The following is a 13,932-nucleotide window of genomic DNA, read 5'->3' on the forward strand; positions in this document are numbered from 1 at the left end:
AACTAGAACTTGGACCACACATGTCGGGATTAAAATTCTGACCCACCACATCAATTACCTTTCTCTAATATGAATTTAATTGATTATAATAACTCTGATCATTACTAACTAAGACTTGTATGTTTTAGTCATAATCTTCATCAGATATGAACTATTCACCATAAGATATCCAATTATAGTAATTCACGGACAAATCAAATCTACAAAAATGTTCTTTAACTTTATCACAGTGTAAAAATTTGTTATTGTGACACTTATTGCACAGACACCTTATCTTTTTGTCATCTATATACTCAACTTGACTAGATGAAAAATTTAAAAATTGGGCCAACCTAGTTATAAACTCATCAATTAAATCCCGACGGTCAAGTAAATTCTTTTTATACATCCACCTTCTTTCATTATACATTTTACTTATTTCTAATTTATTACAATATGAATACAAATTACTATACAAAAAAACTAGATAAATTACTAATTGTCAATATGTATTTAGTCCATGTACAAATTGAATGAAAATATAACAAATAAAATCAATAACATGAAATAGTATACTAATATTATCATTATTAATTAAAGTCACAGGTGTAGGTATACCTAACAAAGGTAATATAGACGCCAAGTGCCTCTCCAAACAAGTCTAATATAGACCTGCATAAACAATATTACACAGTCAAATATACTAGCCAAGAAACACAAATCGGCTCATGACAAACAATATCACACGGTCAGACTCAACTAGAAAATCTAGGTCGGCCAAGGATGCCCTCCGTCAGGCAAGGGCGGCTGGCCTCAGCTTGGCAAGGCTGGCCGGCCAAGGGCTGCCAAGGCCAAGCAAGGCCAGGCAAGGCCGCCCAAGGGCAGCCTAAGCTACCCAAGAGCTGCACGGGCCCGGCAAGGGTAGTGCATTCCAGGCAAGGCCTGGCAAGGGCATCTCGAGGTGGCCAAGGTTGGCAAGGGTCGCACTGCCTGGAAAGGTTGACCACAGTTGGCCAAGGCCAGCTACGGCTGGCCCTCACCAGCCGCAGCTTGTCGTGACTAGCCAACACCCGTTGTTGCTAGCCAAGCCCCACCGTGCACTCCCATGGTCGGACAAGGCCAGCTATGGGCTCCCACGGTTGGTCAAGACCAACCGCAGGCTCTTGCGACCACCCAAGGCTAGCCACAAGGTCTTGCTTCTGGACAACGGTAGCTGCTGGGTCCCTCTACCAGCCTAGCTTGAGATCGCTGACATAGGAGCAAATCGTTACAGTCATAGCATGTGCCACTGAAGAGAGAAATTAGGACAAGGGGGAGTCGAGCCAATTTTTATGAGTTTAGGAATTTGAGCGATGAAAATAAATTTATTGCCAAATTTGTCGCATATTTTACGATGAATCCCTAGATTCATTGCAAGATATAATTTTTTTTTAAAATAATAAATTTTTTAAAGCTCGTTGAAGGGCCTAAAGTGTTTGGAATGATATGAAACTAGTTTCTATAGTTCCTATAAATCACCTAATTATATAAATTCCCTCAAATACTAAATTGACCAAGTAAATTAAAATTGGTGATTTTTTGAATGCGATTTAGATTTTTCGAGCATATTCACATTTGAAAAATCATTGATCTTAATATATTAGGTCAAATTAGTGTTTAAGGGTATTTATATAATTAGGGGATTTATACGAACACATAAAAACTGGTTTTATGTCATTATAAGCTCTCTAGGTCTATCAACCAGTTTTGAAAAGTTTATTTCTTTAAAAAAAATTGGCATTCTGCTATGAATCCATGGATTCATTGTAGATTTTGCAATGAATCCTATAATTCATCACAAATTTGTGACAAATCTATGGATTTGTCATAGAATACCAATTTTTTTAAAGAAATAAACTTTCCAAAGTCAGTTGACGGACCCTAGAGAGATCGAAATTACATGAAATCAGTTCCTATGTATTCCTATAAATCTGTTGATTATATAAATGCCCTCAAATTCTAATTTGACCTAATATATTTTTCTTCCATTACTAAGTCAATTACAAGTACTTAAGACTTAGCAAAATTCCTCGAAAGATTTATGAATTTAACATGTTTTGATCTTAAAACATTGCCAATCTTAATATATTTGGTGAAATTTGTATTTGGGGGCATTTATATACTTAAGGGATTTATAGGAACTCATAGAAGCTAGTTTATGTTATTCCAAGCTCTCTAAGTCCTTCAACGGCTTCGAAGAGTATATTTTCTAACACTACAAGAAAATTGGGATTCTACAACACTTAAAAGACAACGTTTTTTATAAAAAGCGTTGTCTTTTTTCCTTTTACAACGCTTTTAGTGAAAAGTGTTGTCTATTTCTTTATGTTCTTACTAATAGACAATGATTTTTTAAAAACCGTTGTCTATTAATGATTTTTATGGGTCAAAGACAACGCTTCTTGAAAAGCGTTGTCTATTGCTATTTTTTTTTAGTGTATATGACAACGCTTCTTGATTTTTAGTGGGTCAAAGATGTCGATCCTTTTAATCCCGAGCCTGACTTCTGCTCTGCGCGCCCGATTCCGCTCTTCCCAGATCTCCCCTCTGCTTGACGCGCTCTCTCTCACGGACGACTCGAAGACGACGGAACGGAGCTTCGACCTTCGGCGATCGACAGTGTCACTTGAGGAGGAAGTCGTCGAATCTCGACGATACCGGCGAAGTCCAAGCCATCTTTAGTAATCGATACCTAGGGCACGACTGATCGCCTGCTTCTCGCCGGACCTTTTCTTCTTTCCTCGGCACCGCCGGTGTAGATTTATTCCCGGAGCCTCAAGGATGAGCTATCTTGTTCTTCTTTGATTTCCCGCAAACCTCAGCGCCGAACCTTTCCTCGATTCCTCCTCTTCCTCTTGTGGCGCTGTGCCCTAGCCGGATCTTGGAGGTAAGGCATCGTACTCTGTGGGTTGTTGAGATGTTGTGTGACCGATTCTTCTTTTCCCTTGCTCACCAGAGACGTTTGATTGTTGAGGTAATCTGGTGGGGGAGTCTTCTTCCGGCAGCAACCATCTATGGTTGAGGATCAGCAGAAAGTGAACTGTTGATTGCCTCTAAACCTTACGTGAGAAAGATTCCAGCAGGGAAGTTTAGTTCTGTGGTGTTCTTTGGTCCCATCAGCTACTCTTTCATGGCAGTAACGATTCTGGATTGGGGATCAACAGAAGGGGCTGAGCTTGAGGTATGTGTAGGGGTTTTGATACATGATGTAGATGATTGTTAGATAGGTTTATGTGTTGAATTAGGGATGAATTGGATCACATTGGTTAATTGAATTTAGAATAGCACATGTGTAGTTGAATTTAGATCATGGTGTAATCTGATCATTTAGTAGTTAATTGTGCGGACAAGTTGTTTTGTTTACAGTTTCTTTTCTTTTCTCTATTTTTGAGTAATTTATTTCTGCTCGAGAAATTTGTACTTTGACACTTTTATTACTTGTAAGTTGTATCCATGTTCTCTTTTATATAATGCTCAGTTAGATTAACATAGGGACATGGCAACTGATATATCTATATATTCTGGAACTCTATAAAATCAATTACTAGTGCTTGGTTGTTACATTGCACTATCCTTGCAGTTAAGATTGGGAGGCCAGGGTATAGGGTCTCAAAGCAATTTGATCCAGAGACAAAACAACGGTCTCTTCTATTTCAGGTTTCACCTAGTACTTTTATAATATTTTGATTAATATATCTGGTATTATGATTTAAATTTGCACACATTATGATTTCATTGACTCATGCCCATCAAGTGTTTGATTAAATGTCTCTTCCATTGTATAGATTTTAGTTTATACAATTTCTTTAGTTTAATTCCAAGTAATGCTTGTTAGTTTAGTGATTTATGTTCCTATGATGTTTGTTCTTTATTTGAATGTAACTAGTTTAGGTTTTGTCACATGCTCTAGTTTATGTTCCTATGATTTATGTTCCTATGATGTTTGTTGGATTCTCTAAGGCACCGCATTCATGATGAGAATTGGAAATATATAGTAGAAATGTGAGTTCATATTTATTTTTATTAAGCATTTATGTTAATACAAAACTCATATATAAAAAATCATTAATATATGAAGGACCTTAAGATTGTTTAATTCAAACAAGGGAAGGAAAGGTAGAAAAAAAGGCTATGTGGGAAGTAGTAAAGGTATGTGTAATTATATATAACAATCTTCCTTCATGTGTATGTTTATCATTAATAATTTGTATCTAATTACCATAGGCTCCTCGACAACAAGATGTCAAACAATGTGGTTATTATGTGATGTGATTTATGAGACAAATTGTTGAAGAAGTTGAAATTATCGAGAGAGATTCCCTACGATCTATAGTAATGTTTTCTTGCTTATGTCTCAAATTATTTGAAATAAACTATTTAAAATTTGCAAAGTCAATGTTGATTTTTTTTCATTAATGTTCACAGTTCACACAAAAGGAGTATTCTCGAGAAGAAATTGATGAGGTGCGATCGGAGTTGGCAGAATGTATACAAGATCATATTTATGAGTAGATGCGTTCAAGTTTATGTAAGTTCATTACCTTGTTTTAGCTAATGTTTATGTAAGTTCATTATCTTTATCAAGAAGCAACTTCTTGCTTCTTTGGAATCCATTATCAGCTATGCTTGTTAGTTTTTTCCTGCACTCTCATATTTTCAATGGATTGGCCATGGACATTGTATCTCTTAGTTCTGTTTCGTGGAAGGTTTCTGACAAATTGAATTTCCAGATACAGTAGCTTTTATCTCTCAGATTATTGCAGCTTAGATACAGGAATACCTGTCCATTTGCTGACTATTTCTGCTGTCACAGCCAACCCTTTGTTTCAAAGTATTTTGATGTTATTGATCCTTCAAGGACGAACAACAATCTTTGACAAAGTTTCAGAACAAGATAGCAGCAACTTGATTTCTTAACTTACCTTTGCTAATGATATCATTTTGTTCTTTTTGCTCATATCAAGATTGTGTGAGTGATATTGTCCAATTGAAGATGGACAGTCTGGAATCAGACTGTGTTCATCTTTTATGCTGAATTGAGAGCTACTAATATATAATTGGTACAACTTCCACTCTAGAACATAGAACCAGTTGTTTCAACAAGGTGTAGTAAAGTGTCAAATTACAAACTTTAACACCTCTTTACCATCATTTATAGACATTATGATTTCATTCTTTTCCATTAGTAAAATGTCCATCTCTTGCAATTATGAAGCATGACATTCTACATTCTCTACAATTAACTGTTTGACGAACAATCCACAAACTGCATTGTGATTCGTTTGTGGATTGTTATGGCTGTAACATCTATGCTTGTTGATTCTTGTTTCATCTCTCGTCTAAACTATTAAATTTTAGATTATTTTTCCTTTCGTCCTGAACAAACTTTGATTTCACAGTTAGACCTTTTAGTTTTATGGAAATCTACATTCGTATAAGAGTTGAATGAAATCTAGATATCAAAATATTGTCTAGTGAAATGTGGAAACGTTGATGAGCTCATTCCATTTTTTGAAGCCTACTGCTTCTTGTTTATTATGAGTGGATGAAACGTTGGTGAGCTCATTCCAAATTCTGAAGCCTACTGCTTCTGTAAAGAAACAGTTATGCTGTAGGAATTCATTCTGTTGAATCCATTCTGAAGCTTACTGCACATACTAAAGAATTCATTCCATTCTGAAGCCTACTGCACAGACTAAAGAATTCATTCTGTTGAATCCAGATTTTCTATCCAGATTTTCTATGGCACTACATCTAGAATTATGATTATTTTGTATTTCTCAATCCAGATTTTCTCATTATTGTATGGTGTGAACTGTGACCTTTATTTTCAGCTTTAAGAGTTAAAAATATCTTTTGCATTATACTGATGATATTATTTTCTGTGGCAGATACACAGTGGTAGGTGTTTTGTGCCAAGTCTCAAGCCGACAATCCTTTTTGAACAATATTTCTAGTAGAAGTAAGCATGCAAATCGTTATCTTCGAGGCCGGCTCACTATTTTGTGTTTGTTTGTTTTAAATTTGAATGTCACTATCTACTATGAAACAGAACTATTTAGTCTTTGTATATAGTTGAATTCTTCTATAAATTCTAATATTTTGTGGTTGTATTCTATTGTTTTGGTTTCAGTTTGAAATCATTAGCCGAGCTGATTAAATGCTATTTTATATGTCAAATTCGAATCTAGACATGGTAAAAGAAAATTAATAGTTTTGTAAATATAAAAAAATGATTTTGAAAATAGTTTTTTTTATTTTTTATTTTAAAAAGACAACGTTTTTAAAGCGTTGTAAAAGTGTTGTCTTTGCCAAAAACAACAACGTTTTTAAAAGCGTTGCAATAATGTTGTTTTTCAGAAAAAAGACAACGCTCTTAAAGCGTTGCAAAAGCGTTGTCTTTGCTACAAACGACAACGCTTTTAAAGCGTTGTCGTTGAGCAGACTTTTAACAACAGTGCCTTTAACAACGCTTTTTCAGGCACAAAGACAACGCTTTAAAAGCGTTGTCTATTAGCTTTTTTTCTTGTAGTGTAAAAAAAAATAGCATTTTGCGATGAATCAAAGGATTCGTCGCAAAATTTGTGATGAATCCAAGGATTCATCATAGATTTGGCGATGAATCCTCAGATTCTTTTTAGAATGCTAATTTTTTTTAAAAAAAAAATAAACTTTCTAAATTTAGTTGATAAACTTAGAGAGCTCGGAATCATATGAAACCAGTCTTTTTGAGTTCTTATAAATCTTCTGATTATATAAATACCCTCAAATACTAATTTGACCAAGTATAATAAAATTGGTGATTTTTTGAATGCGATTTAGATTTTTCGGGAACATTTACATTAAAAAAATTACTTATCTCAATATATTATATCAAATTAATGTTTGAGTATATTTTTATAATTAAGAAATTTATAAGAACCCATAGAAATTGATTTTATGTTATTTCGAGCTCTCTAGATTCTTCAAATGGCTTTTAAAAACTTATTTCTAAAAGAAATTGGCATTTTGCGATGAATCCATTAATTCGTCTCAAATTTGCGACAAATCTAAGGATTCATCACCAATTTGTGATGAATCTATGAATTCATCGTAGAATTTCAAACTTTTTTTAAAGAAATAAACTTTCTAAAATCGATTGATAGACCTAGATAGCTCAGAATGATACGAAACCAATTTCTATGGGTTCATATAAATCTTCCTAATTATATAAATGCCCTTAAACACTAATTTAACTAAATATATTGAGATTAGTGATTTTTTAAACATGTATGAGATTATTCAAGCACATTCACATTCAAAAAATCATTGATCTTAATATATTAAGTCAAATTAGTGTTTGAAGATATTTATATAATCACAAGATTTATAAGAAGCCATAGAAACTGTTTTATATTATTTTGAACTCTCTAGGTCTATCAACCAACTTCAAAAAGTTTATTTCTTTAAAAAAATTGACAAATTCATCGTAAATTTGTGACAAATCCATGGATTCATCGTAAATTTGCGACAAATCTATGGATTCATCACAGAATGTCATTTTTTTTAAAAAAAAAACTTTCTAAAGCTATTTGGCAGACCTAGAGAGTTGGATTGACATGAAACTAGTTCCTATGTGTTATTATAAATCTCTTAATTTTATAAATATCCTCAAATTCTAATTTGACCCAATATATTTTTCTTTCATTGCTAAGTTAATTACATGCCCTTAAGACTTAGCAAAATTCTTAGAAAGAGTTATAAATTTAACACATTAGACTTATTTTGATCTTAAAACATTACTGATTTCAATATATTAGGTCAAATTAGTATGTGATAACATTTATATACTCAAGAGATTTATATGAACCTATAGAAACTGATTTCATGTCATTTCGAGCTCTCTAGGTCATTCAACTAACTTTATAAAGTTTTTTTAAAACAAATTGGCATTATGTGATGAATCCAAGTATTTGTTGTAGATTTAGCAATGAATTCTCAAATTCTTCACAGAATGCTAATTTCTTTTTAAAAAAAATTCCAATGCTAGTTGACGGAATTAGAGAGCTCAGAATGATATGAAACTAATTTCTATGAGTTTCAATAAATATCCTGATTAAATAAATATTCTCAAATACTAATTTGAATAAGTATATCAAGATCGGTGATTTTTTTAACGTGGTTTAGATATTTAGGTACATTCACTTTAAAAGAATTACTAATCTCAATATATTAGGTAAAATTAGTGTCTGAGGGGCATTTATATAATTAGGAGATTTATATAAATATATAAAAATTAATTTCATATTATTCTAAGCTTTTTAGGTCTATCAAGAAACTTTATTTCTTTTAAAAAAATTGGTATTCTGTGACGAATCCATGGATTCATCGCAGAATGCCAATTTTATGTTAATAAAATTATCTTTCCAAAACTGGTTGATGGACATAGAAAGTTTAGATGACATGAAATCAGTTTCTATGGGTTGCTATAAATATCCTGATTATATAAATGCTCTCAAAAACTAATTTAATATGTATATTTAGATTTGTGATTTTTTTAATGCAATTTAGATTTCTTGGGCACATTCACGTACAAAAAATTACTAATCTCAATATATTAGGTCAAATTAGTGTTTAAGGCCATTTATATAATCAAGAGATCTATAGGAACCCTTAGAAACTAGTTTTATTTCATTCCAAACTTTTTATGTATCGTCGTACAATGCCAATTTTTTTAAAAAAATAAACTTTCCATAGCCGATTAATTGACATAGAGAGCTCAGAATGACATGAATCTAGTTTCTATATATTTCTATAATTTTATTAATTATATAAATATCATCAAATAATAATTTGACCTAGTATATTTAGATCTGTAATTTTTTGAACGTGAATGTGCCTAAAAAATCTAAATTGCATTCAAAAAATCATCGATCTAAATATACTTCATCAAATTGATATTTGAGGGTATTTATATAATTAAGAGCTTTATAAAAACCCATAGAAATAGGGGTGTAATAATACCTAGCTGAGACGAACTCTTGAATATTTGAGTTTGGGTCATTTATAATCAAACTGAGCTCGAGCTTTATTTAACAAATATATTCATAACTTACGAGCTTATTCGAGCTTTTATCAAGCCTAAACAAGTTTAATAAATATAAATTATAAATTTCAATATTTATTAAAAACTAAATTATATATTTCGAGAAAATTATAATATTCTTATTAAAATTTATAATTTTATTCAAATAAATAAATTTAATATATTTGTGTCTATAATTTTCATAAGTAGAGTATAAAATCTATAAATTGAATATCAAAACTATTATTTTTTCATTTAAAAGTTGATTCGTGAGCTTACTAACAAACATGTAACGACCACCCTTCTTACTACTACTACTATTCTCTAAGAGTGACCGTTACTTAACTACTAACTCTAAATAACCGGTATAATTAAAAACCACAAGGAATCTCTACCGAAAAATTTCGACAGAATCTCCCCTGTACCGATGACTAAATCATCAATACAAACAAACTATACTCAGCCACAGGCGGCTGGAACATATATCTTCACAACCACACAGTATAATATCACAAATAAAGGAAGAAAACTACCCTAATAATAGCAAACAACAATATCACTCCATCAATAGAACCCAACTACAAATGCGGAATAAACTTAATTTCAATCTTGACTCATAATAGCATTTAAAGAAAACTAAAGAACTCTAAACAGAAAAATCTTAACAATTCCTTAGCAAACTCTTGATCTCCCCATAGTCCAGCCATCACACACCTTCATCACCACCACTTTGTCGCCTTCCTTGCTAAATCTTTTCCTTTCCTTTATCTGCAGTAGGAGGAAGTGCAGTCTATGAGCATAAAGCTTAGTGAGCGCTATCTACTCACAAAAACTCGATATGCATGTATATAAATAAAAACATGCTAAAACTGAATGCTAACATGTAAAGCTACTCATGCTCATAAATAGAAAAGGAATCATACTATCTGAAATACTAAACATGTATAGCTAATCATGCTCATAATCCAATGAAGGAATCATACTAACTGAAATACTAACATGTATAGCTAATCATGCTCATAATCCAATAAAACTATAACTGCATGCTGAGAGCAAATAAAGCTAAACATGCTGAATAATCTAATAGCAAGAAACAAATAAAACTACTACTGCATGCTTCAAATAACAAGAAACTAAACTTTCTAATTCTAAACATATTTGAAGCTTGTTTCATTTGTTTCAAAACTTATACTTTAATACTTCAAAATAATAATCAACTTCTCTTGGGCCCGGCATTGTACCACTTTGCGCGCATTCTTAGTAAGAATCGAGGTAGCTAATCCCGAAACTACTAAGATACTTCTAGGCCTTGTGCCTAGGGGCATCTTGGAGCCCATCCCTTGGACCTTGTGTCCGGTACATGCCCTTTAAAAGTAAAATACTTATTATCTTAATTACTTCTTCTTTAAATGCCTTGGCATTTTAATAAGCACCTTGTGTGCCAAAAATCCCTAAAGTCTTGACTTTGGGATCTACTTAAGGCCTTGGCCTTTTTCTTTCTTTTCTTTATCTTTCTTATACTTGTTAATACTTCTAACAGAATACTTCTTTAAAGAGAAACTGAAATGTTTAAGCAAATTCTATCTTTGAAATGCTTAAACCAAAAAAACTGCCTACTATGCTAATAAAATTCTGCATATTAAGCTTAATAAAAATCTGTCCTAAAATTGAAGTTCTGCATGCAATACTTATCAAAATCTGCAAGCAATGCTTATGAAAATCTGCTTATTAAAAATCTGCATACTATACTTATAAAAATCTACATGCTATACTTATAAAAATCTGCTTATTAAAAGTCTGCATACTATACTCAACAAATCTGCTCATGCACATCTATTAGCAAAGGAGAAGAAATCTGCTCATGCTCGAATATTAGCAAAATGGTAAACTGATCATGCTTAATTATTAGCAAATGGATAATTGCTCATGCTTTACTAACAGCAAGGGAAAAATCTAAACGGCATAGAAAACTTTTAAAACATGCTGTGATAAGAGCAAAGAAAGCTAATCTAATCTTACTAATCATGCTACAAAATAGAGCAAAAAGAAAACTAATTTGATCTTGCTAAATGACACAAACGTAACGAAAATGCTATTGTTTGCATGCTGGAACTTACGGCTGTTCATGCTCTTGAAATGCCAAGAACTGAATCTGTTCATTAATAAGGAACATAAGGAGACATGCTTGAAGATGTAATTAATCAGGCTCTTCAATGGCAAGGAAATTCAAGCACAAAACATAACTCAAAGAACTAAAACAGCAAGCCAAATGAATGCCTAGTGTTGTCTTGAATCTAATCCGAAGGCTTTTAAGTAAAGATTTCTCTCACAGCAGTATCATAATTCTAAGTGCTACACTTAGGTTCAAAACTGAACAGCAAGGGCTGTTCTTGCCCACTAACAAACTAACAGATCCAAGGATCTCCTAGAACAAGCAAAGCCTCTTTAAACATACTACAACAGAACATAAAGGAGCAAATAAAACTCGAAACTACTAGCAGATTCTGTATAGCTTATTCCGAAAACAAAGAAGGATACTAAAGCCCTAAGAATCATCTTGAACAACATGTTCCGGAATATTAAAGAATCTGTTCATGCTCGGCAAGGAAAAGAAGAAGGCAAAAATCGCGGAACAACTCCTACTGCAGGTGAGTAGCAACTCACATCGCTGTTCTTGGACTTACAACCGAAAAGGAGGAGCTTCTAATGCTGCTAGGGTTTCGGATAGCTTGGATTTCGGCTCTTCTTCGTGCTCACAAGCTCTCCTCGACCATGGTGGTGAAGACGGGCCGGAAAAAGCCTAGCTCCGTCGCCCTTTTTGCCCGAACAGCGAAGTCGCCGCCGCTGTTCGCGAGAGAGGAGGAGAGGTTCGGGTGAGAAAAATTTAGGGTTCGGGAACAACTTAAACCTCTTCTTATAACTAGGATTTTTATTAATTACTATTCCTTAAATATAATCCATTCTTTCCATAATTAACAAAACTCGCTGGCACAGCTGGTCAACCGAATTTTAACCAAGTCAAAGGTCTCGGCTTCAATCCCTCAGCCGCGCACTTTTTCCCAATTTATTCCCTAATCATTAACTATGCTATAAATTTAGTTCTCACCATATAAGGTTAACAAAACCGTGTAGCTCAGCTGGTTGGCCCGGTTTTGCTTGGGTCAGTCCGACCCGAGGTCGTGGGTTCGAATCTCACCTTCAACGTTTTTTTTAAAACTTCTTTATTTTTGTAACCCTACTAAACGACGTCCAAATATTACGTAAAAATACTCTAAAAATTTCTAAAAATCTCTAGAATATTTTAAAAGTATTTCCAAATATTTTTATAGACTTTTAGAACTTGAAATAGGGAAAATTGGGTCGTTACAATTCCCCATAACTTATAAAAAGTTCATCCTCGAACTTAGAACAATTCTGGATACTTCTGTCTCATACTATCCTCATGCTCCCAAGTGACTTCCTCGTGCTTCTGGTTCTGCCAGATGACTTTCACTAGTGGTACTTCTTTATTTCTTAGTTTCTTGACTGCTCTGTCCACTATCTGTGTAGGTCTGGTCTCATAGCTAAGATCCTCTTGGATCTGCACTGTCTGAGGCTGAATCACTTGGCTAGGGTCGTGAATACGCTTCTTTAGCATAGAGACATGAAATACATTGTGTATTGCTGACATGTCTTGTGGTAAATCCAGCTTATAAGCTACTTTCCCAATCCTCTCTATGATCAGGTAAGGTCCTTCGTAGCGAGGACTTAATTTGCCCTTCTTGCCAAATCTCATCACTCCCTTCGTAGGAGCGACTTTGAGAAAAGCTGAATCCCCTACTTGGAACTCAAGTGGCCTACAGCGTGTGTCAGCATAACTTTTCTGCCTACTCTGGGCAGTCTCAATCTTCTGTCTGATCTTCTGAATAGCCTGAGTGGTCTCATCTATCATCTCAGTCTAAATGCCCAGCTCTACTTTCATTTCTTTCCTTTCACCTACTTCTTGCCAGCAAATGGGTGATCTACATTTCCTACCATACAACGTCTCGTAAGGAGCCATCTTGATGGTGGCCTGATAGCTGTTGTTGTAGGCAAATTCAGCTAAGCACAGGTACTTGCACCAACTTCCCTTGAAATCTAGTGCACAAGCTCTGAGCATATCTTCTAGAATCTGATTTACTCGCTCTATCTGTCCATCAGTCTGAGGATGGAAGGCTGTGCTGAACTTGAGTTTGGTGCCTAGTGTCTTATGAACACACTCCCAAAGGTGAGAGGTGAAACGCCCATCTCTATCAGAAACAATAGATTTCGAAACTCCATGAAGTCTGATCACTTCCTTAACGTATATTTGTGTCAACTGCTCTATAGAGTGGGACACCTTGATGGCTAGAAAATGGGCAGACTTAGTCGATCTGTCCACTACTACCCATATTGCGTCATATCCATTCGTAGTTCTTGGAAGACCTTTTATGAAGTCCATGGATATGTCTTCCCACTTCCACTGTATTGGAAGAGATTGTAACATTCCTCCTGGTCTCTGGTGTTCTGCTTTGACTCTCTGGCATGTCAGGCAGGCACTGACATATTTCTCAACATCTCTTTTGAGTCCAGACCACCAGAACCTCTGTTCATTAAGTCCATGAAGACCGCTGATGCATTAGTCACACCAAAAGGCATGACTACAAACTCGTAGTGTCCGTATCTGGTCCTGAAAACTGTTCTGGGTATATCAATTCCTTTCACTTCCAACTGATGGTACCCAGAGCGCAGGTCTATCTTTGAAAATACTGTTACTTTGCTTAGCGCTCTAAAATCTATGCACATTCGCATAGATCCATCTTTCTCCTTAACGAACAACTCTGGAGCTCCCC

At 34.2% G+C, this 13,932-nt stretch overlaps 1 long non-coding RNA gene across 1 annotated transcript; it reads left to right on the forward strand.

The window, feature by feature from the left end:
• Positions 1 to 2,566: 2,566 nt before the first annotated feature.
• LOC122033312 lies at positions 2,567 to 4,911 on the forward strand. Its single transcript, XR_006126491.1, has 6 exons — positions 2,567 to 3,199; positions 3,599 to 3,675; positions 4,097 to 4,167; positions 4,243 to 4,350; positions 4,444 to 4,546; positions 4,832 to 4,911. It is a non-coding gene; the product is annotated as an uncharacterized LOC122033312 (long non-coding RNA).
• The last annotated feature ends 9,021 nt before the right edge of the window (positions 4,912 to 13,932 follow it).

Source organism: Zingiber officinale, chromosome 11B (genome assembly GCF_018446385.1).
Source record: "Zingiber officinale cultivar Zhangliang chromosome 11B, Zo_v1.1, whole genome shotgun sequence".
Lineage (NCBI taxonomy): Eukaryota > Viridiplantae > Streptophyta > Magnoliopsida > Zingiberales > Zingiberaceae > Zingiber > Zingiber officinale.